We start from the raw sequence: 22,947 nt of genomic DNA, 5'->3' as shown, positions 1-22,947 counted from the left end.
ACTTATGCGACTGTATGGCATACAGTTGCATACGTTCGAGCTATATGTTCGGCATATTGGTCTGGAGCATTTCCTGCTATATTCACATAACCGAAACAAAAAACAGGTCTGGACAAGTCATCATAAAAGTGGTTTTCTTAAACCTCCCTCAATGTATTGACTCCTAGTGACTTGTTTTACCAGAACGTATAGATGTAAATATTTCCCTTCTCCCCAATATTTTTATGATCGAGACGCACATCCGAAATCATTCCCACTATTAAAATCACTGTGTATTTGGATGAGCGCACATATAAGTATTCAGTGGTCAATTTGGGGGGGGGGGGGACACATAGTATCACAGGCTCATTCGGTTTTTACATGATTAATTGGCTTCTTCCAGGCCCCCTTGTCTTCTCCTATTTCTTTTATTTCAGTACTTTCCGGTTTAGTGGGGTCCTCCTCGGGTCAGCTGTGTGTTTGCAGGAGCAGATTCTAGAATGGTCCATGCCCGATTTGTAGAGGAAGAGCAGAATTCTGATTGGTGCATTAATGTCAAAGACAGGAACATTCATAAACAGAAGCCAGTTTAGGTGCGGTTAGCCCATCTGAAGAGGAGATGGGAGCACTCCGTATCATTATGAAGGTAAAACAGTTACTTATGCTGCCCGTGAGCATCCCATTTTAGTGAGAAATCAACCACCTTTTTGAGGTTCGGGTTTCCTAATGTGAGACCATATCGTTCACATTGGCATCCAGCGTTTACTCATCTGATTTCAGATCTTTCTACAGACTTTCCCATCTCCTGCCAAGTAGGTAGTGCTGTAACTTAATGTGCTCGTTCCAATCACACACAGGGTTTGCACATGAAGTAAAGTTTCCCGAATTACTTAGTACTTTCACTTTCATTGTATCAGCTGTATGACCAATCCGGGTCCATGGCGTCAGTTGTCAGAAACAGGTGTTAGGCCTTATTCACACGACTGAAAAAAAAATGTCCATGAAAAACTGATCAACTGTCAGTTTTTCATGGCCATTTTGCATCAGTGTGTCTTTAAATTTTCATCCATTTCCAGTACATTTGTCTGTTTTTAATGGCCGTTTGACATCCGTTTTGCATCAGTTTTTCATGGGCGTTAAAAAAACTGATGAATTTCATTGGTCAGGCTTTTTTTGTCCCAACTCCCTGAAAACACCCAACGGAAGGTCACATGTTCACCTAGACACTATTTACAGCCTCCCTGTATATGATGCCACACACAGCCCTCCTGTCTATGATGCCACACACCTCCCTGTATATGATGCCACACAGCCCTCCTGTAGATGATGCCACACAGCCCTCCTGTAGATGATGCCACACAGCCCTCCTGTAGATGATGCCACACAGCCCCGATGTAGATGATGCCACACAGCCCCGATGTAGATGATGCCACACAACCCGACGTGAATGCCCTACATACTCACCGATGCAGTGCTGTCTTCATCAGGTAAGGTCCCTCGTCCTATTTTTTTAACGGCCATTATTCACGGGCTATTAAAAAACGGCCGTGTGAATACACCCATAGAACATAATTGTTCTGAAAACGGCCATTAAAAGAACGTATGTCATGGCCGTTTTTCACTGTCGTGTGAATAAGGCCTTAATATCATGTGACCTGATCTATTTGCTCTTTGATTTCCTGCATGTTAACCCAGTTATGACAGTTGAGAAATGCTCAGAACAGGCCGAAACGCGTCTTGTATACTGCCATATGAAATGTATAACTGATTGAAAGCAACTTTGTGAGTGCCGGGATTTCTGCTTACTACCTGAGGAAGAAGTGGCGCAGACCTTTCTGTCTACTGATGATCGCTCCATCAATCATACCCCGTATCCTCTTTACCATTAGACTATGGTGCCAAGTTCTGGTGAGGGTAAGATGACTATTATAGCTTCTTGTTCACTACACCACTGCCAAAATAGACTTCTATGGGCCTGCCCGTACCGTTATTACGGCCTGAAATAGGACATGTTCCATATTTTTCAACGGCCCGTGCACCTTCCCGTAAGTATACGGGAAGGTACCCGTGGCCAATAGAAGTCTATGGGCCCTTAATTGGCCTTGTTCACACAGAGTTATTTGCAGGAGGAAAATTCTGCCTCAAAATTCCGTTTGGGATTTTGAGGCAGATTTTGACCTTCCTGCACGGCGTTTCTGTGTTTTTCGCTTGCGCCAATTGAGTACTACGGGCAACAAACTGCGAAATACGCTTTCTTTGCCTCCCTTTGATGTCAATGGAAGGTCAGAGGCGTAACCGCATGAAGATAGGGCATGTCCCTTCTTTCTCCCGCGAGCCGGTTTTACTGCTCGCGGGAGAAAACCGCCCCCGCCTCCCATTGAAATCAACGGGAGGCATTTTCGGCCGGTTTTTGACTAGTTTTGTGGAGCCGTTTCCGCGCCAAAAAGCTTGTCAAAATACTTCATGTGAACAGGGTATATTCACACATGGCGGATACGCTGCGTAATAGCACACAGCGTATTCGCCCTGAACGCCACAGGTAATCCTGGCTGAATAACCGCACCAAATTGTGCTGCAGTTCGGCCAGAATGTCCGCTGCTGAAAACTGAACGTATAAAAACAAACAATACTTAGGGTATGTTCACACACTAGAGTAAAAACGTCTGAAAATACGGAGCTGTTTTCAAGTGAAAACAGCTCCTGATTTTCAGACGTTTTTTGAAGCCACTCATGATTTTCGCTGCGTTTTTCGTGGCGTTTTTTAGGCCGTTTTTGGAGCTTTTTTTTTCAATAGTCTATGAAAAACTGCTCCAAAAACGTCACAAGAAGTGTCCTGCACTTCTTTTTCGCGGCCGTTTTTTTACACGGCCGTTTTTCAAAACGGCTGCGTAAAAAAAAACGCCCATCGGAACAGAATGTCGTTTTTCCCATAGATTTCAATGGGCAGATGTTTGTAGGCGTCCTGCTTCTGATTTTTCGGCCTTAAAACACTGTGTGAACATATACTTACACTCTGACGTGCTGAAAAACAGCCTCCTAGGATGACGTTTAATCCTATGTCACATGGGATGAAATGTTATCCCAGGAGGCCGGCCTGGATGAAGAAACACAGAATTCTGGGTACGTATACGATTTACTTTTTTTCTGAGTTGCGTTTTTCGCAGCGGAATCATGGCTTTTCTGCCGCAAAAAACCGCAACGTCTGCTATTTGTTGCGGGTTTTACCTCCCCCCTTGAATTCAAAACCTGCAACTAAAAAACAGCAATTATACAAACAATTCACATGCTGCGGATTAATATACTGCACCGCAGGACAATTTCGAAGCGTTTTTTCTGCTTATTATTTTCGCGAATGTGGATGAGATTTGTACAAATCTCATCCATTTTGCTGCTACTCTATTATGTTGCGGATTTTCCGCAACTAAATCTGAGAGAAATAATTAGGAGTTGTGTGAAGATTTTGCGTGTGTAGATTGTGAGCATGTTTGTAAATTGTGAGTGTGTTTTTCAGGGGCGTAACTAGGAAAGACTGGGCTCTATAGCAAACTTTTGACTGCCCCCCCTCCCCTGGGTGCCACACACAGCCCCCTTGCAGATAGTGCCATACAGCCCCCCATGTAGACTGTGCCCCCCACCTTCCCCTTGTAGATAGTGAAATACAGCCCCCACCTCCCCCTTGTAGACAGTGCTCCCGAAACAAATAAAACAAAAAAATCGTAACCACCTGTCCCCGTTCCCGCAATGAACGCCGACGGGATCCTTGTGTAGGCAGGCATGATCCAGTGAAGTCATCACGCCTGTAGCATAGTAAGTGGCAGAGCAGGGAGATACCACCCTACACTGCCATAGTGTTCAATATTATCCGAATCCTAAAGGCTCAGATACTATTGAATGTGGTGTCGCTACCGCTGTAGCAGCCATAGCAACTGCTAACGGTGCCACCGGCACGGGTCCCCTAATGCTGCGGGTCCCCATAGCAGCCGCTATGGCTGTTACGATGATAGTTACGCCACTGGTGTGCGTAAATTGGGAGCGTGTATGTAAATTGTGAGCATGTGTGTAGATTGTAAATGTGTGTTTAGATTGTGAGCAGAATGTGAGCCACATTGGGGACAAGGATGGATGTGATTCACGACAATCTCTGTACAATGCTACAGAATAAGTTGGTGCTATATAAGCAATGGGAAATAATTGTGTGACATTTGCATTTTTGTCCCTTTAAAGCCACTTATTATTTTACAACAGTTCATCTGCTTATACAGATGTTAAATTGCACAGTCATTGTGCGTGAGGGTTTCAAAATACATTGTGGTTTGTTTTGATGGCAAAAGCATCTTTATTTTATATTCTGCAAATATGTAAATTTCACAACACTTCTCTTTTATTTTGTTCGTATTTAGCATGACCTGTTTTATAAAGTTGTATTCCTGTTTACAATAGGTTGTCAGAGCTTCTTGTTTTTTTATTCTTGTCCACAAATACTCGTTTAACCCCTTAGTGACCAGCCCATTTTAGGCCTTAATGACCAAGCTATTTTATTCGTTTTTCTATAGTCGCATTCAAAGAGCTATAACGTTTTTATTTTTTCGTCTACATAGCTGTATGAGGACTTGTTTTTTGCGGGATTAGTTGTGCTTTTTAATGGCACCATTTTTGGGTACATATAAATTTTATATTAACTTTTATTAACCTTTTTGGGGGGGGGGATTATAAAAAAAACCCTGAAATTCCACCATTGTTCTATGCGTTTTTAAATTGACGCCGTTCACTGTGCGACGTAATTAACATGTGACCTTTATTCTATGGGTCGGTACGATTACGGCGATACCACATATGTGGAGGTTTTTTTATGTTTTACGACTTTTGCACAATAAAAACACTTTTGAACTAAAATTATTTGTTTTTGCCTCGTCGCTTTCCAAGAGCCGTAATTTTTTTATTTTTCCATCAATGTAGTGATTTTTTGGGCTTGTTTTCTGCGGGACAAGACGTAGTTTTGAATGGTACTGTTTTGGGGTGCATGGGACTTATTGATTCATTTTTATTATTACTTTTTTGGGGGGCAATGGAAAAAAATTGCAATTTCGCTATAGTTTTTTGCGATTTTTTTTTTTTTTACGGTGTTCACTTTGCGGTTTAAATTACATATTAACTTTATTAATGGAGTCATTACGGTCGCGGCGATACCACATATGTGTACTTTTTTTTTTTTACACTTACTAAATAAAACCACTTTTTATGGAAAAAAATGGTTTTATTTATTTTTTTACTGTACTTTTTATTAATAATCTATTTCACTTTGATGACTGATTTTATTAGTCCCACTAGGGGACTTTACTGTGCGATATTCCGATCGCTGCTATAATGCTCTGGTATACTTCGTATACCAGAGCATTATTGCCTGTCAGTGTAAATCTGACAGGCAATCTGTTAGGACGTGCCTCCGGCGCGTCCTAACAGGCATATGTCCAGGGCAGATCTGGGGGCTTTTATCAGTCCCCCGGCTGCCATGACACCCCATCCGAGACCCGCGATTTCATTCGCGGGCCGCCGATGGGTGACAGAGGGAGCGCACTCCCTCTGTAAACAAAGTTAAATGCCGCGGTCGCTATTGACGGCGGCATTTAACGGGTTAAACGGCCGCGATCGAAGTAAACTTCGATCGCGGGCGTTGGAGCAGGAGCTCAGCTGTCATCAGACAGCAGAGCCCCGGCTCCTGCCTGCACGGGAGACCCGTGCAGGACTTAGACTAGGCTGACGTGAAAAGGCGTCAGCCTAGCCTAAAGCCCAGTAGTGAATCACGTGAAAAGGCGTATTAGTGGTCACTAAGGGGTTAAAGAGAACAACTCTTGGAGCATTAGAACATTTAGGTCCGGACTTCCATTGACTTGAATGGGACCAGAACTGCAGTCCCAAGAACAGCCGCTATAGATGTATATGGCGCAGTGGCTGGTAAAAAAAGGTTGCGGCATTTGTCACTGTGACCAATGGGGGTGCCAGAATTCGGATCCTAAAGATAGACCATCAATGTTAAAGTCCAGAAAAATACCTTTAGGGTATGTGCACACGCTATCTGCAATTACATCTAAAATTACAGAGCTGTTTTCAGGAGAAAACAGCTCCTGAATTTCAGACGTAATTGCATGTACTCGCGTTTTTCGGGGTGTCTTTTACGGACGTAATTTGGAGCTGTTCTTCATTGGAGTCAATGAAAAACTGCTCCAATTACATCCCAAGAAGTGTCCTGCACTTCTTTTGACGAGGCTGTAATTTTAAGCGCCGTCTTTTGACAGCGACGCGTAAAATGGCAGGTCGTCGGCACGGTACATCGTAAAGCCCATTGAAAGTAATGGGCAGAGGTTTGCCGACGTATTGGAGCCGTTTTTTCAGACTTAATTCGAGGTATAAAACGCCTCCATTACGTTTGAAAATAGGTTGTGTGAACCCAGCCTTCGGTTTTAATTAATGATGTTAATTCTGAAAATATGTATTTAAAGTCTTTAATTTTGGGGCACAAAATGTTCAAAACAGCTATTTCCAGTATTTCATGATAACCCTCTAATTACTGTTAAGACCTCATTCACATTGCGGTTTAGCCCTTTGTTTAGTGTATATACTTCGCAAAACATGTCCATATGCATCCAATAGCCCGACGGGGGCCAAAGAAGGATCCTTTTGGCCTCCATTGGTCTGTGTACGTCGGTATACCCTTTTTTGTATGATGGAATAATGTAGTAGACTACGCAATTCCATCCTGAGGGATCCCGCAAAAAACAAACGTAAACTGTGCGCCTATGCGTGACGGATGCCATTGTATGGCATATGTCAGAGGTATACCTTAAATTTATATTTCGGAAAGATTCCCCAGGGTCAGAAACCCCAGGCAGAGCACCAGGTACCACTCGGCCCAAGGATTTTGGTCCTGGGGAAGCCCTTGACATCACTGTCATATATGGACAATGATGACAGGGGCTTTCAAATAAGGACTCCACATCGGAAGTGATCTGGCTGGGAATTCCGGCATCTCATAGCTCCTAAAATTATTGTCCATACATTAAAAAGTGATGTCAGGAGCTGAAACCCTGGGATCTTAAAGCTCCTAACCTCACTGCCCATATATGGACAGTGAGGTCAAGGGCTTTTCCAAGACAGGAGTCCCCGGTCAGAGCGCTTGCGATGCTCTGGGCGAGGACTCTGTAGTTGAGAGCCCCTGACATCACTATCCATATATGGCACCAGTAAAAAAAATAACAGCTCGCCCTGCATATAATAGGCCATCACACAGCTCCATCAAAGGTAAAGCCGAAAATGAAAAATGACTGTGGCAGCAAGGGTTTAAATGATTTTCATTAGGCTACCAATGAAAAGAGGTAACAAACATTAAGATATAATACACAGATTGGCATTGCAAACCAGTATACCATAATAAAACAATTAGTGTGTCATAAGGGATAAGAGATCCGAGGTGCACAGAAACAGCAGCATAGGCACGCATGTGTGCAAATGTGCAAGTCAACAATGGAGCGGTTTCTCACAATCTAACTACCCCGGTGAGGCAACAGAAGAAGGAACAACAAGTCCCCAGGGGAGGGACACATATAGAGCAATCATAAATGTGTGACAAAGAAAGTAAAGAGAAGAAAGAAAAAAATTCAAAAAGACAACTGGAATTTGCCACCTTAAAAAGTGTAACTCCAGTTAATAATATCATACAAGAGACAAACAGTAGTTCTACACAATTCATACACTACTTGCAAGCAAGCACACATACGCACCTCTCTCTTAGGGCTTGTTTAGACGAACGTGTAATACGTCCGTGCAACGCGCGTGATTTTCGCGCGTGTCGTACGGACCTATGTTAGTCTATGGGGCAGTGCAGGCAGTCCGTGATTTTTGTGCAACGTGAGTCCGTTGCAAAAAACTCACGACATGTCCTATATTTGTGCGTTATTCGCGCATCACGCACCCATTGAAGTCAATCGGTGCGTGAAAACCACGCATGCCACACAGAAGCACTTCCGTGGGATGAGCGTGATTCGCGCAACAGCAGTAAAACTATGAATGTAAACAGAAAAGCACCACGTGCTTTTCTGTTTACAAACATCCAAACGGAGTGTCATAATGATGGCGGCTGTGCAAAAATCACGCAGCCGCGCATCATACGGGGATGACACACGGAGCTGTTAAGTGCCTTTTGCTCACGCACACGCTCATGTAAACCCGGCCTTACTTGAATAAAACTATTTACAGATCAAGTCTGCGTGCGGGCGTTTTTTATATTTTGTCATATTGACCATGAACCTAAAACAAAACTACACACAGAAAGAATTATGCATTCGTACTTATTATTTTTACTACTTCAGCCAGAATGTGCTCAGATAAGTGGTCTATTTGTCCGACCCGAAGCTGCTGGTATCCTTTGCCACCAAACCTATAGCAGAGCTCATTGCACGACTGCACCAAAATACAGAATACGGTTTTTAAAGTAGCGTTCTCCTAGTGGAATTTTTTTTTAAATAATGCTGTAAATATTACCTATAGCAGTGCTTCTCAAACTGGGAGATTCACTGGTGAGATTTTCCCATGTTGTGGATGACTGATTAATAGTTTTCGTTTTTGCATGGACTTCAACCACTAGTGAGGACCAGATGTCACCATGTTCTAGCTGTTGAGGTCCAAGCACATAAAGCTTACAGGGGTTTTCCCATTAGGGACATTTATAACATATCCACAGGGTATGTAATAAATGTCAGATAGATGCAAGGCCCGCACCTATCTCTAGAACGAGGCCCCCTAATCCTCATTCTACCACTCTGTGTTGTGACTGAAGCGAGTGATATCCGACCATGATGAAGAAAACAGCGTAGCTCGCTGAGCTATGCTGTTTCCGTAACTCCCATAGTAGTGAATAGCAGTTACAGAAGCAGCGTAGCATGCGAGCTAATCTATTTCCATATCTACCATTCAGTTCTATGGGACTTAAGGAAACAGCGTATCTCAGCTGTTTTCTACTTCATGGTCGGAAGTCACACGCTTCAGCCGCAACACAGAGAGGTAGAACAGGGTTTAGGGATGAACCCCGTTCTAGAGATAGGCGCGGGTCCCAGAGGTGGGACCCACATCCATCTATCTGACATTTATGACATATCCTTTGGATATGTTATAAATGTCCCTAATGGGAAAACCGCTTTAAGATGCCATGATCTAGAGCACTGGCAAACCATCCTGTGGCAAGCATTAATATATGTGCAATGAGAAAGTTGCCTATTCAAAAAAAGTTGCTGTAGATATCACTGACCACCTTTAGAAGTAGATGATGAAATTGTGGCATTTATAATCATGTATGATCATGGTTGACCACTGCAAACAAAAATCAAGACCCTATATGCCATGTAGTCCATATTGAGGTTACTCAGCAAATATAAATGAATAAAGAAAAATTTAAATTTACAGAACTTTCTGCTTTGTACTTTATAGTTGGTTTCTTTGACAAACTATCCCACCTTTTCTCTGCCCTAATATTAGTCATAAGGTTTTCACATTTAAAGTATACAGAATATTATTTCCCTCACTTCCATATCTGTATTTTTATTATTGCAGATTTGCCATGTGAAAACCTAGCTTTGATAAACATATTGCACATCATATCTGCCTCTCCATATTAATACATACTATGCATTATTATTATATTATTATTATTATACAGTACATTTTAATACATATAGTCAATCAATAAGAACTACAGCACAGTAATTCCATTTATGATATTAGACTCTGTTCACACCACGTTAGAGCCTTATCTCAGCGTAAGCGCCAGAAAAGCTCCCAGTGCATACACTCTACATGTCCATAGGCCGCCATTCACCTGGTATATGCCAAAAGTATGTCCTTTTGGCATACCTTGTTTTTTTGCAGTATGGAATAGCATAGTAGACTACGCTATTCTATACAAAGGTATTCAGTAAAAAAAAAGTATACTGCACAATATACTTGGTTTTTTTTACAATGGGGTTCTATGGGCGACGTATTCCACTGTATGCTTATACAGTGGAATATTTTGCAGTCATCGGAGATATGTCTTTACTCCGATCGATCGTCCCCATACATTATTTTTACGTAGGTAGCGTATCCCCGTTTACACAAGGAGATGTGCTGCCGCCAACGATAATACTTTCAGTATTTAAAACGATACGACCAGCAGATGAACTGCATTTGTTCATTCATCAGCTGATAGTTGCCCTGTTTACGCAGGGCAATTATCAGGAATGCACGCTCTTTGAACGCTCGTTTGCCCGATAATTGGCCAATGTAAAAGGGCCTTTAGTGAGAGAGATCCCTTTGTTCTGTGATCGTCAAACTTGGCATAGCAATCATCGGTGCTAAAGGTTAAATACTGACAGCCCTTGGCCTAGCAAATACCCTCAGGGCTGTGCAGTATTTGTTCCGGTTAACAAATGCCTGTAGATTATAAATGCACAAGCAATAATGTACTGATACAGACATCATAGTACATTATGGTTTAAAAGTAAAATGTGAAAAATTAAAAACAATGTAAAAAAATAAAATAAACGATTCTAAAAAAAAGAATAGCACTGCAAAAATAACTGAATACAGTAAGCACTATTTTTCTTTATTATTAGTAAATAAACAGTTAAAACGTATACAAATTAGGTATCGCCATGCTCATAATCAGGGCCGTTATCAGAGGGGGGGGGCAATGGGAATCGGCGGGAGGAGGACTGAATGGAGACTCAAGCAGGCAGTGGCTCTGTGGGGGGTTGCAGTCGGTGGGTAGGGGCTCTGTCAGGGTTCAAAAGGGGAGAGTCTAGGTGGCAGGAGTTCTGAGGGCAGGGGTAGATGGCTAAAAGAGCAGAAAGGGGCAAGAGCGGGATTATGTCCTGGGGGGTCTGGGGATATGCATCCTGACAGGGGCTCTGTAGAACGGAAGGGGGGAGACAGGTTGGTGGCAACATCAATAAAAGCATATTCACTCCAAGCTGAAGTGCTGGTTGCCGCTTTTCGCTCCTGTAGACTCTACGATCCTCCACCGCCGCGGCATGCCTGGACGAAGTCTTCACCTCTAAGGCCCCATGCACACGAACGTGTTTTTGCGTCCACAATTCCCCCGAAAATCCACAGGAGAATTGCGGACCTATTCATTTCTATGGGCCCATACACACTATCCATGTTTTCACGGGTCCCCGCATGTCCGCAAATCCGTGCCGTACAAACTCAGGACATGTCTTATTACGGCCCGCCAATTAGATGCGGACATGCCCATAGAAGTCAATGGGCCCGTGGAAAATGCGGGTACACCTCCGTGTGTCAACCGCAGTTTGCGGAAGTGTTGCTAGGCAACGACCGGGAATGAGTTCTGTCGTTATCCTGTTTTACCTAGGCTTTTTTTTTTTATCCGCATTTTGCGGATTACATACGGATGAACTGTGGAGGACATTTCACGGAACACGGTCCTGGAATTTGCGGACCAGAAAAACACTACGGTCGTGTGCATGAGGCCTTACTCACATGTCACCTGCATAGACACCAGATATAAAATGAATTCATATCCCTGACCAGACCCTTAAATTAATTCAGAAACCCAGCCAGATTCCTAAACTGATTCAGACCCCTAAATTAATTTACACTCCCAATCAGGTCCCCATATTAATTCAGTTTCCTGACTAGACCTTTAAATTAATTCAGACCCCCAACCAGACCCCTGAATTAGTTTACACTCCCAATCAGACCCCTACATTTATTTAGACCCCAGATCAGACCCTAAATTATTTCAGAATCCCAACCTGACCCCTAAATTCAAACCCAGACCCAAATTTTTCAGATCCCCAAGCATCCGAATAATTGTAAAAGCAGCCATGGTTAGTTACTTATAGTGCTTGCTCCACAGCCGTGCCTAAAATAACTGCATTTACCAGAATTTGCTGACCCTACTTGGACCATTGCCAATTTCATATAAATCATTAGGTTATCAATTATTTTTTTGTGTGTTTTCTTTATATATATATATATATATATATATATATTTTTTTTTTTTTTCCAATGAATGGGGATGAGTTGCATTATCTGACAGAGCCCATCAACATGAGTCGTGCAGATGTGGCATAATTAGTGAGTCATAGAATTGCAGAAAGATATTTTCTTGTATCTCAATGCCTCTCTTTGCATACACCTCAGGATCTTATTTGTCGTTGCAGCAGCTGCCTGACATTGAGTAACAACTATCCTGGTAAGATAGATTCTAAATCTCCTTTTTTGTTTTTGCAGTCACATTGTCTGATATGTGTCCCTTATAGATAAAACAATTATCACTGAAGCACAAAACTATATAATAGAAAATCTCAAGCAAGACAAACACAGCGGTATTGTTGCAAAGAAAGAAAACTTCCCAATGTAAAATCCATATTTAAAACAGCCTGAAAATACATACATGTGAACAAAACCTTATCGTATTGTAACACCATCCACGTGAGAAAAATATCTTCAAGATACAAATGTGCCAAACCGAGGACAATGCCTTTGGGAGGAAATATGACGAAGCCTAAACCTGGTAATTTACATGTCCAAATTATTAAAAATACACGGTAGTCCCTTACTAGTGGAATGAGTCACCGAGATGGTTTTGCGTAGGTGTTGCTTCCTTGGGTCAGTGGGTGAGGGAGTTTTTAAAGAGAAGGGAGATTACTTTCTTTTATTATGAATTGTGTGATGGGACAGTCCCTCAGTTGGCAAAAGTTTAGGATTTTTTTTAAAGATAGGGTAATATACTCAGTATGAGAATGTTGCAGCGCCGAGTTGTAACACTCTCAATCTTTGTCAAATTAGATTGAGAACTATATGGCCGTTACCATGTTACAAAATCAAGGGCAATGGGTTTGGACTGGGCAGCATAGTTAGTAATTCACATATTCTAGTTGTTGGTGTCAACCAGGAGCCATAATGGCTGGACTAAGTGTAGACATGTAGGGGGGTGGAGCGGCCACTGTCCAGTGAAGATGAAAGTGTTGGAATAAGTATATAGAGTTGTGCATGTTTAAAGGGACTGTGTCATGTTTATTTTTTATTTTTTTATTAATTTATGTGTTTTTATTTAATAAAATATTATCTTGACTTTATTTTATTTTTTTCACCCAATTTTTTTTTAATTAACACTTTCTTACTGTACTGGGGGCTGCCATGTTTTATTTCATCTGTGTATGTCTTTTAACGACACGTACACAGATGAAATACGGCTCCCGTCCATTGCATCTGCCATCTGGCTCTGTACTGCGCAATCACAGTTCAGAGCGACCCAGCATAGAAGCTGGTTTGTAGAGGGATAGCAGGCGCCATTATGAAGACCAGCCATACTGCAGGTAAAGGGGGGGGGGGGGGGTATCTGATCCTTCATGGTCGCTTATCGGCTGTTTTGAAGAATCAGCGGCGAGCAACACACGCACACACAACCCCACCGTTCTTTCTTTACGCAACACGTTTTTTAAAAATGTTTGCATAAAAAAAAAAACTAACGGCTCGCTTTCCCATTGATGTAAATTGGAAGCTTAATCAAGCGTTTCATGCTTTTTCAATTTGACGCATAATTAGGAACTCCTATTGACTATGGGAACATTTGGCACGTTTTACGTACAAAGGATTTGACTCAACACTATTTACACAACGCGTTTTTTTAATATGTGTGTAAAAAAAAGCGTGTTGTATGTACGAACAGCGTAAATGAAAAGCGTAAACAAGGGTTTTTTTTATGCATTTTTTTGTCATGTCAAATACACGCCATGTGAATCGGTCAACTGAAAAGTCATTCACTTCACTTTCATCATTCTTAGGATATGTACACACACAAAATCAAAAACGTCTGAAAATACGGACCTGTTTTCAAGGGTAAACTGCTCCTGATTTTCAGACGTGTTTTTTTTTTTAGCAACTCCACGCCGGAACAGAACGCCGTATTTCTTATTAGGGTATGTGCACAGGCAGTGTTTTCAGCCGTTTTTCGGGCCGTAAATGTCCCGAAAAACGGCTGAAAAATCGGAAGCAGAATGCCTACAAACATCCGCCTATTGATTTCAAATGGGAAATAAGGCGTTCTGTTCCGGCGGAACATTTTTTTTACACCTCATTTTCAAAAACCGGCACGTTAAAAGACGCCCACGAAAAAGAAGTGCATGTCACTTCTTGGGACGTTTTTGGAGCCATTTTTCATTGACTCAATAGAAAAACAGCTACAAAAACGGCCGTAAAAAAACGCGTTCGATTAAAGAACGCCTGAAAATCAGGAGCTGTTTTCCCTTGAAAACAGCTCCGTATTTTCAGACTTTTTTTTGAAAGCGTGTGAACATACCCTTAGCCTTTTGGGGTGTCCTATAGCTTCTGCCAGCTGCCATTTCTACAATCACTCCCAAAATGGCAGCCGGACAATGCTTAGCAATTACCTTTTCCTGGCTTGTAGCCAAAAATAGGAGGGGGGTGAGATTCCCTCCCACATTTACGGCAGCTGAGAGTCAGGTTGCTTTGCCTTGTTCACCTTGCTGTAATTCTGGGAAGTGCTCCCTCTGGTGGCCAACATAGGAAAACATGTCAAATTATTATTTAATTTGTAATACTTTCCACCATGTGGAAGAAAAAAAAATAAATACAGCAAAAAAAACGTAAAACAGAAATAAGTAATTTACGTAAAAAAAAAGTTTCATTCGTGACACATTCACTTTAAAGGGAGTGTGTCATCAAAAAAATGACCTATTGTTTAAATCAAGTTATGTTTAACTTATTTTTTTAAATGTTTTCAATATTTTTTTCAACATAATTTTTTAATACAGATAATTTTCTTTCATTATCGTAAAATCTTGCAGTTTTCGCTCTGACCACTGAGCCCCACAATAGACTGACACTTCCTGTTCTGTAGAGATCACTTCTCAGAAGACATCTTATCACAGGCAGGATTACAATGGAAGGTAATATACCACTATATAGATAAACACACAATCCACCATTGACAATTTTGGTGATGGACACAGGCGCTCCCCTCCTATCCCTTCCTGCGGATTTCAATGAGTTTCCGCTGCGTTTCAGCTGTAAAAACAGCAACATAAACCTGTTGCAGATATTCTGCTCTCCATTGAAGTCTATGGGCCAAATAGGCAGCATCTCTGCGCAGAACATGCAGCATAAATGGACATGCTGCGGAATTTAAAAAACGCACCACTGAACACTTTCTGCTCGACTTTTGTGCGTTTTTATCTGCAGCGTGGATCTCAGAGGATGTTTAGATACCATTCTTTATTCATGGAAGTGTTCAAAGGCAAAATTGTGAGTGAGCCCACTCCCTTGGATGAAAAGTTACCCCACACATGAATGATCTCAGGATGCTTTACTGTTGGCATGACACAGGACTCATGGTAGCGCTCACCTTTTCTTCTCCGAATAATCACTCTTCTAGATGTCCCAAATTGTCTGAAGGGGGCTCCAGAGAAATTAAACTTTAGTCCAGTCCTCTGCAGTTCAATCCCTGTACTTCCTGCAGAATACCAGTCTGATGTTTTTCTTGGAGAGAAGCAGCTTCTTTGCTGCCCTTCTTGACACCAGGCCAGCCTCCAAAAGCCTTCGCCTCACTGTGCGCGCAGATGCACTGACACCTGCCATTCCTGAGCAAGCGCTGCACTGCTACTGAACCGATTCAGTAGCGGAATCCTCTTTAGAAGATGGTCCTGGCACTTGCTGGACTTCTTGGGCACATAGAACCACCTTCTCCACTGAAATTGAACCTTTCTCCTTGAAGTTCTTGATTATCTGATATATGGTTGATTTAGGGGCAATCTTACAGGCAGAAATGTCCTTGTCTGTAGAGCCCTTTTGATGCAGAGCAATAATGACTGTACATTAGGGATGCGGGATGCACGATACATCGAAACTTCGATACTGTTTCAATACTCTGCATCCCTAAACGGTTCGATACCGCTATTTCCTGTATTTCGATACTTTGCTGCGCAGCCGCACAGCTCAGTATAGTAATACATGAATGTATGAGAGCGGGGCTGCGGCTGTGTAATCCAGCCATTGCTCCGCTCCGGAGTCCTGATAACAAGTGCGCGGGGTCAGGATGATGCGATGCGGCCGGCACTGCACTAATGAGTGGCGGCACTGAAGACAGAACATGGCGGGCACACTACAAAACACCTCCATGTTCTGTCTTCAGTGCCTGAACCGCCGCTCATTAGTGCAGCGCCGGCCGCATCACCTCATGCTGACCGCGCGCGCATTTCTTGTCAGGAGCGGGGCAATGGCTGTTTTACACAGCCGCAGCCCCGCTCTATAACGGCAGAGATCAGAGAAACCTCTCCTCCGCCGTTATTCCCGTGAATGCTGCGATCACAGCGGACTGCAGCATTCAGGAGAAAATGAGAAGGGGGATGCCCCTGGATCGTGTCACAGAGAATTCCTGTGACGCGATCGAGGGACATGCCATATATGGGCAGACATCCCAGGGTTTATTGACAGACCCCAGGGCTGTCTTACCATATTTCTTGTTGTTAGGGCATACTGAGGTATGTCCTAACAACAGCCTGTGTACTATCTGTCCACAGGCTAATGTACTGGCACATATCTGATATGTCAGTACATTAAAGTTTAAAAATAAAAGTAAAAACAAAAGTATTGTTAAATTTAAAAAAAATACACACGCTTTTTTTTACAATAAACATTAAAATAAGTCTCAATACATAAAATATACACATTCAGTAATGGCGCGCACAACAATGTTTTTGCATCATTTATGATGTATACGCTGTAAAAAAATGAAACCCTGCTTTCTATCACTTATTAATGTGAGGTGCGATGAATTTAACCTCCATGTTCCTCACATTAATCGTAATTAACCCCATCATGTACCTCACACATTAACCCATTATGACTGAGAAACAGGATGGGATTACTATTAATGTGAGGCGCATTCAAAATTCATCACACGTCGCGCCTCACATCAGAAAACGGAAGAATTTTTTTTTTATTACTGTTGGCAAAGTATCTAAATTGGTATCGAAATCGCAATACTAAACGAAGTATCGGTATCGAAGTCCAAATTCTGGTATCGTGACATCCCTACTGTACATATGTCCTTGGAGGTAACCATGGTTAACAGAAGACGACAATGATTTCAAGCAACGGTGTACTCTTACAATTCAAGAAGCATTACAGAGTGATATCAGCCGCCTTGTCCTCATTAACATTTTCTCCTGAGCCAACGGGAAGATCACTGGAATGATGACAGAAGGTAATTTTGTGGCAGGGCTGAAATACATGGGTTTTTTATAATTAAGTTAATTTTCATGGCAAGGAATGACTTTGCAATCAATTGCAATTCATCTGCTCACTCTTCATAACAACCTAGAGTCAATGCAAATTGCCACTATAAAACCTGAAGCAGCAAACTTCGTGAAAACCAAAATTTGTGTCAGTTTCAAAACTTTTGGCCAAGACTGTACTTCCCCCCCTCTCCCACTGTATTATACACAACAGTCAGAGGGGGCAGAGCTTGGTACAACCAGCTTTAGCCTGCCCTGAACTCAGTGGTAAACCGATGGCCTTAATTCTTTAGATAGAAGTTGATGGGGACACTAAGGAAAATAGAGGTGGGGCAGTTTTGCCTAGGATATTTGTTTACCTCTAGCTATATCTTTATCTCTACCCTGAAAGGAAGCGAAGAGAGGTACCCCCCCCATTACTTGAAATCCAACATGCCCAATCCTTAATAGAAAAAAGGGAAAATGGGGAGGAATCCTCCAGCTCACCTGACACAAACGTTAGTGTCGCTGACAGCGCCCGGGTCCTCGTGTCGGCACACGATATGCATGGCAGGGGTAACAAAGAGGTTGGATCCAGCGCTGTGGTTAAAGTTAAATGGAAATTGTTTCCAAGTTTAATGGTCTTAGTTAAAAAGATCCAATGGTATGGAGTCCTGGTGTGCAAAAGAATAGGGGTCCCGAAGTTGAGCCTACGCGTTTCAGACGACTCTAGCGTCCTGGCTGTAGTGTAGTTTAAACTGTGTGTGCTGGCGAATTTATGCTAGTTCCGGTAAGACAGCTGTGTCTTGATTGCGTTCCAGGACTTAGACAGTCACCTGGAACGCAAACCGGAAATGGTGGTGGTATTTTCAAGGTAAACTCTTATGCTACTGTATCTAGTACGTATTGATCGGATAATAAGTGGGTCTCAGACGTTGTTTTTATTTTGGCTGATTATCTCTTAGTGGTCAGGATATTTCTTAACGGTTGGAGCGTGTGATATAATGTAACTATAATGATCACGTCCGGTTCGACATTTTGTTTGCGTTCAAGGCCTCATTATCGCCTGAACCGCAAGCTGACCAATGGAAAGATCGGGATCCGATGCGTCCTATTTCAGAAGTGTGTCCCTTGAGTTTTACGATAGGTACGTTTTTGAGTAACGTTCTGTATATTGCAAGATAGGTTTTAGATATATATGCAGTATTTGTTTATATTATATCTTTAGACCTGTCAAATCATTACGGCTGGTCACCACCGAAAGTAATATATGCCAGTTTACAGTAGTTTTGAATGTGTATCCAATAATTCAGTTACACTACCATGAATTAAAATCGGGGAAAGGGAACATACAAGAGTAAAGGGGACAAACGAAGGGGCTGGATAGGTAATTGTGTAGGGTTATGTGCTTGTCAAATAGAAAATGTTATGCAAGCACAAAGATAGGATGTTTTTAAAAGTTAATAGCTTGGAGAGGCTATGTTGTGGAACACCATGATGTGTATTGTACTTTTAATCACTTAGTGTAAATATTCTTGGTGTATGAGAAGGTATATTGGGTATCATTATGTGGCTGTTAGTTAATATTGGAACATCAGTTCCTTTCTCAGATTAAGGCCATCTGGGGACCTAGTTCTTAGTCTGTAGATCCAGTAAGCCTCCCTTAGACGAGTTTTGTGTGTTAAATCTCCTCCTCTTTTGGAGGGATGGATTTTTTCTATGGCATAACATCGTAGGGTTTTAGTCGTTCTGTTATGATGGTATATGAAGTGTTTTGACGCATTCGAAATATTAAGGATGTTCGGATTTCTCACATAACCGAGATGCTCTAGAATTCTGATTTTCAATTTCCGGTTGGTGCAGCCTACATATTTCAATTGACATTCTGTACACTCAATTATGTAAATGACGAATTCAGTGTTACAATTGATATAATTTTGGATAGTGAATGTGTCTGTGTAGAATTGCTAAAGGTTTTAGTTGGGTGAGCATAGGAGCAAACCTTGCAGGGGTGTTGGCCACACCTGTAGAAACCCTTGGTTTCTAACCATGTTGTATTTGTTTTTTCATTTGATGTGAAGGACGGGGAGAGAAGAATAGCTAAGGAAGGTGCCTTTCTGGCCACTATTCTGCATCCTCCTGCCAAGATGGAACGCAGGCTGTCGTCCTTTATGAGAATGGGTAAATATCTATTAACTATATTTTTGATTTCTGAGAATTGATTACTCTGTTGGAGGATCAATGTAGGTTGGTTGCCAACAGATTGATTGGTTTTCTTGTTGTTTATGTTTTCATTCTGATATTCGAGTAGCTGAGTTCTGGATTTTTTAGTCATGATATCGCTTGCTCTGTTAAGCGACCATTGTGGATAACCTCTTTTTGTGAGTCTTGTTTTGATATTATATTTCTGGATTTGGAACTAAATGGCAAAGAAGGTCAAATCATATCAACCCAAACACATCGCAAACCTACATCCTCAAATAGTATACTTCACGCCAAAAGCAACCACTCAAAACAAACTATTAAGGCCATACCAGTTGGAGAGCTGCACCGAGCAAAACGAAACTGCAGTTTTTCAAGCCAATTTGAAATAGAACAAGAACAAATCAAAACAAGACTCACAAAAAGAAGTTATCCACAATGGTCGCTTAACAGAGCAAGCGATATCATGACTAAAAAAATCCAGAACTCAGCTACTCGAATATCAGAATGAAAACATAAACAACAAGAAAACCAATCAATCTGTTGGCAACCAACCTACATTGATCCTCCGACAACCTAAAAAAACCTCACACCAGAAAGATGGCGTATATTGGGGTCCCTTATTGTAAGTAGACAACCTAAAATTGAACCATAAAGGGACATAGCCCTAAGAAAGATAGTATACTCAAATATTATACAAAAATGCAAACAAAATACTTTATTGGATATAATCGAAAATAACATATAATGAAAAGAGAATGGGATACATAATATACAGAAATACAAACAGCAGGGTCAGATGGAATAGACCAAGACAGCAGAGTCAATCATCCAAAATTTTGACCAGACCACGCTCCAATAGTGCATATAGTATAATAGTGCACCTATAAATATAGATAGCAAAGTCCACACAAGGTAAATAACTACCAACTGATGATAGCGATACAAAAAAGTAGACAATGGATAATATCCATGCCCACTATAACCTGCAAGATATGCAAAGGAATGAAGTGTCAAGAAAACTCAAATAGTTTTCAAAAGATCGCCAGAATATGAATAAAACACTGACTGAGACACAATCAAAACAAAAGCTAACAGCTAACACATACCCTGGGACATGATGCAGAGCGCAGAAGGTCAAAGAAGATGAATGGCTGAATGAACGCGCGTTTCGCCGTGACCGGCTTCGTCAGGAGGCTCGATGCCGGCTGACGAAGCCGGTCACAGGGCAAAACGCGCGTCGAAGCGTTCATTCAAATTCATCTTCTTTGACCTTCTGCGCTCTGCATCATGTCCCAGGGTATGTGTTAGCTGTTAGCTTTTGTTTTGATTGTGTCTCAGTCAGTGTTTTATTCATATTCTGGCGATCTTTTGAAAACTATTTGAGTTTTCTTGACACTTCATTCCTTTGCATATCTTGCAGGTTATAGTGGGCATGGATATTATCCATTGTCTACTTTTTTGTATCGCTATCATCAGTTGGTAGTTATTTACCTTGTGTGGACTTTGCTATCTATATTTATAGGTGCACTATTATACTATATGCACTATTGGAGCGTGGTCTGGTCAAAATTTTGGATGATTGACTCTGCTGTCTTGGTCTATTCCATCTGACCCTGCTGTTTGAATTTCTGTATATTATGTATCCCCTTCTCTTTTCATTATATGTTATTTTCGATTATATCCAATAAAGTATTTTGTTTGCATTTTTGTATAATATTTGAGTATACTATCTTTCTTAGGGCTATGTCCCTTTATGGTTCAATTTTAGGTTGTCTACATTGATCCTCCAACAGAGTAATCAATTCTCAGAAATCAAAAATATAGTTAATAGATATTTACCCATTCTCATGGAGGACGACAGCCTGCGTTCCATCTTGGCAGGAGGATGCAGAATAGTGGCCAGAAAGGCACCTTCCTTGGGTAGTCTTCTCTCCCCGTTCTTCACATCAAATGAAAAAACAAATACAACATGGTTAGAAACCAAGGGTTTCTACAGGTGTGGCCAACACCCCTGCAAGGTTTGCTCCTATGCTCACCCAACTAAAACCTTTAGCAATTCTACACAGACACATTCACTATCCAAAATTATATCAATTGTAACACTGAATTCGTCATTTACATAATTGAGTGTACAGAATGTCAATTGAAATATGTAGGCTGCACCAACCGGAAATTGAAAATCAGAATTCTAGAGCATCTCGGTTATGTGAGAAATCCGAACATCCTTAATATTTCGAATGCGTCAAAACACTTCATATACCATCATAACAGAACGACTAAAACCCTACGATGTTATGCCATAGAAAAAATCCATCCCTCCAAAAGAGGTGGAGATTTAACACACAAAACTCGTCTAAGGGAGGCTTACTGGATCTACAGACTAAGAACTAGGTCCCCAGATGGCCTTAATCTGAGAAAGGAACTGATGTTCCAATATTAACTAACAGCCACATAATGATACCCAATATACCTTCTCATACACCAAGAATATTTACACTAAGTGATTAAAAGTACAATACACATCATGGTGTTCCACAACATAGCCTCTCCAAGCTATTAACTTTTTAAACATCCTATCTTTGTGCTTGCATAACATTTGCTATTTGACAAGCACATAACCCTACACAATTACCTATCCAGCCCCTTCGTTTGTCCCCTTTACTCTTGTATGTTCCCTTTCCCCGATTTTAATTCATGGTAGTGTAACTGAATTTTTGGATACACATTCAAAACTACTGTAAACTGGCATATATTACTTTCGGTGGTGACCAGCCATAATGATTTGACAGGTCTAAAGATATAATATAAACAAATACTGCATATATATCTAAAACCTATCTTGCAATATACAGAACGTTACTCAAAAACGTACCTATCGTAAAACTCAAGGGACACACTTCTGAAATAGGACGCATCGGATCCCGATCTTTCCATTGGTCAGCTTGCGGTTCAGGCGATAACGAGGCCTGGAACGCAAACAAAATATCGAACCGGACGTGATCATTATAGTTACATTATATCACACGCTCCAACCGTTAAGAAATATCCTGACCACTAAGAGATAATCAGCCAAAATAAAAACAACGTCTGAGACCCACTTATTATCCGATCAATACGTACTAGATACAGTAGCATAAGAGTTTACCTTGAAAATACCACCACCATTTCCGGTTTGCGTTCCAGGTGACTGTCTAAGTCCTGGAACGCAATCAAGACACAGCTGTCTTACCGGAACTAGCATAAATTCGCCAGCACACACAGTTTAAACTGCACTACAGCCAGGACTAAGGACGCTAGAGTTGTCCGAAATGCGTAGGCTCAACTTCGGGACCCATATTCCCCTATTCTTTTGCACACCAAGACTCCATACCATTGGATCTTTTTAACTAAGACCATTAAACTTGGAAACAATTTCCATTTTACTCTAACCACAGCGCTGGATCCAACCTCTTTGTTACCCATGCCCAATCCTTCT

This window comes from Rhinoderma darwinii, chromosome 7 (genome assembly GCF_050947455.1).
Source record: "Rhinoderma darwinii isolate aRhiDar2 chromosome 7, aRhiDar2.hap1, whole genome shotgun sequence".
Lineage (NCBI taxonomy): Eukaryota > Metazoa > Chordata > Amphibia > Anura > Rhinodermatidae > Rhinoderma > Rhinoderma darwinii.
The sequence above is the reverse complement of the archived record's forward strand: the minus strand, read 5'-3'. Positions refer to the sequence as shown.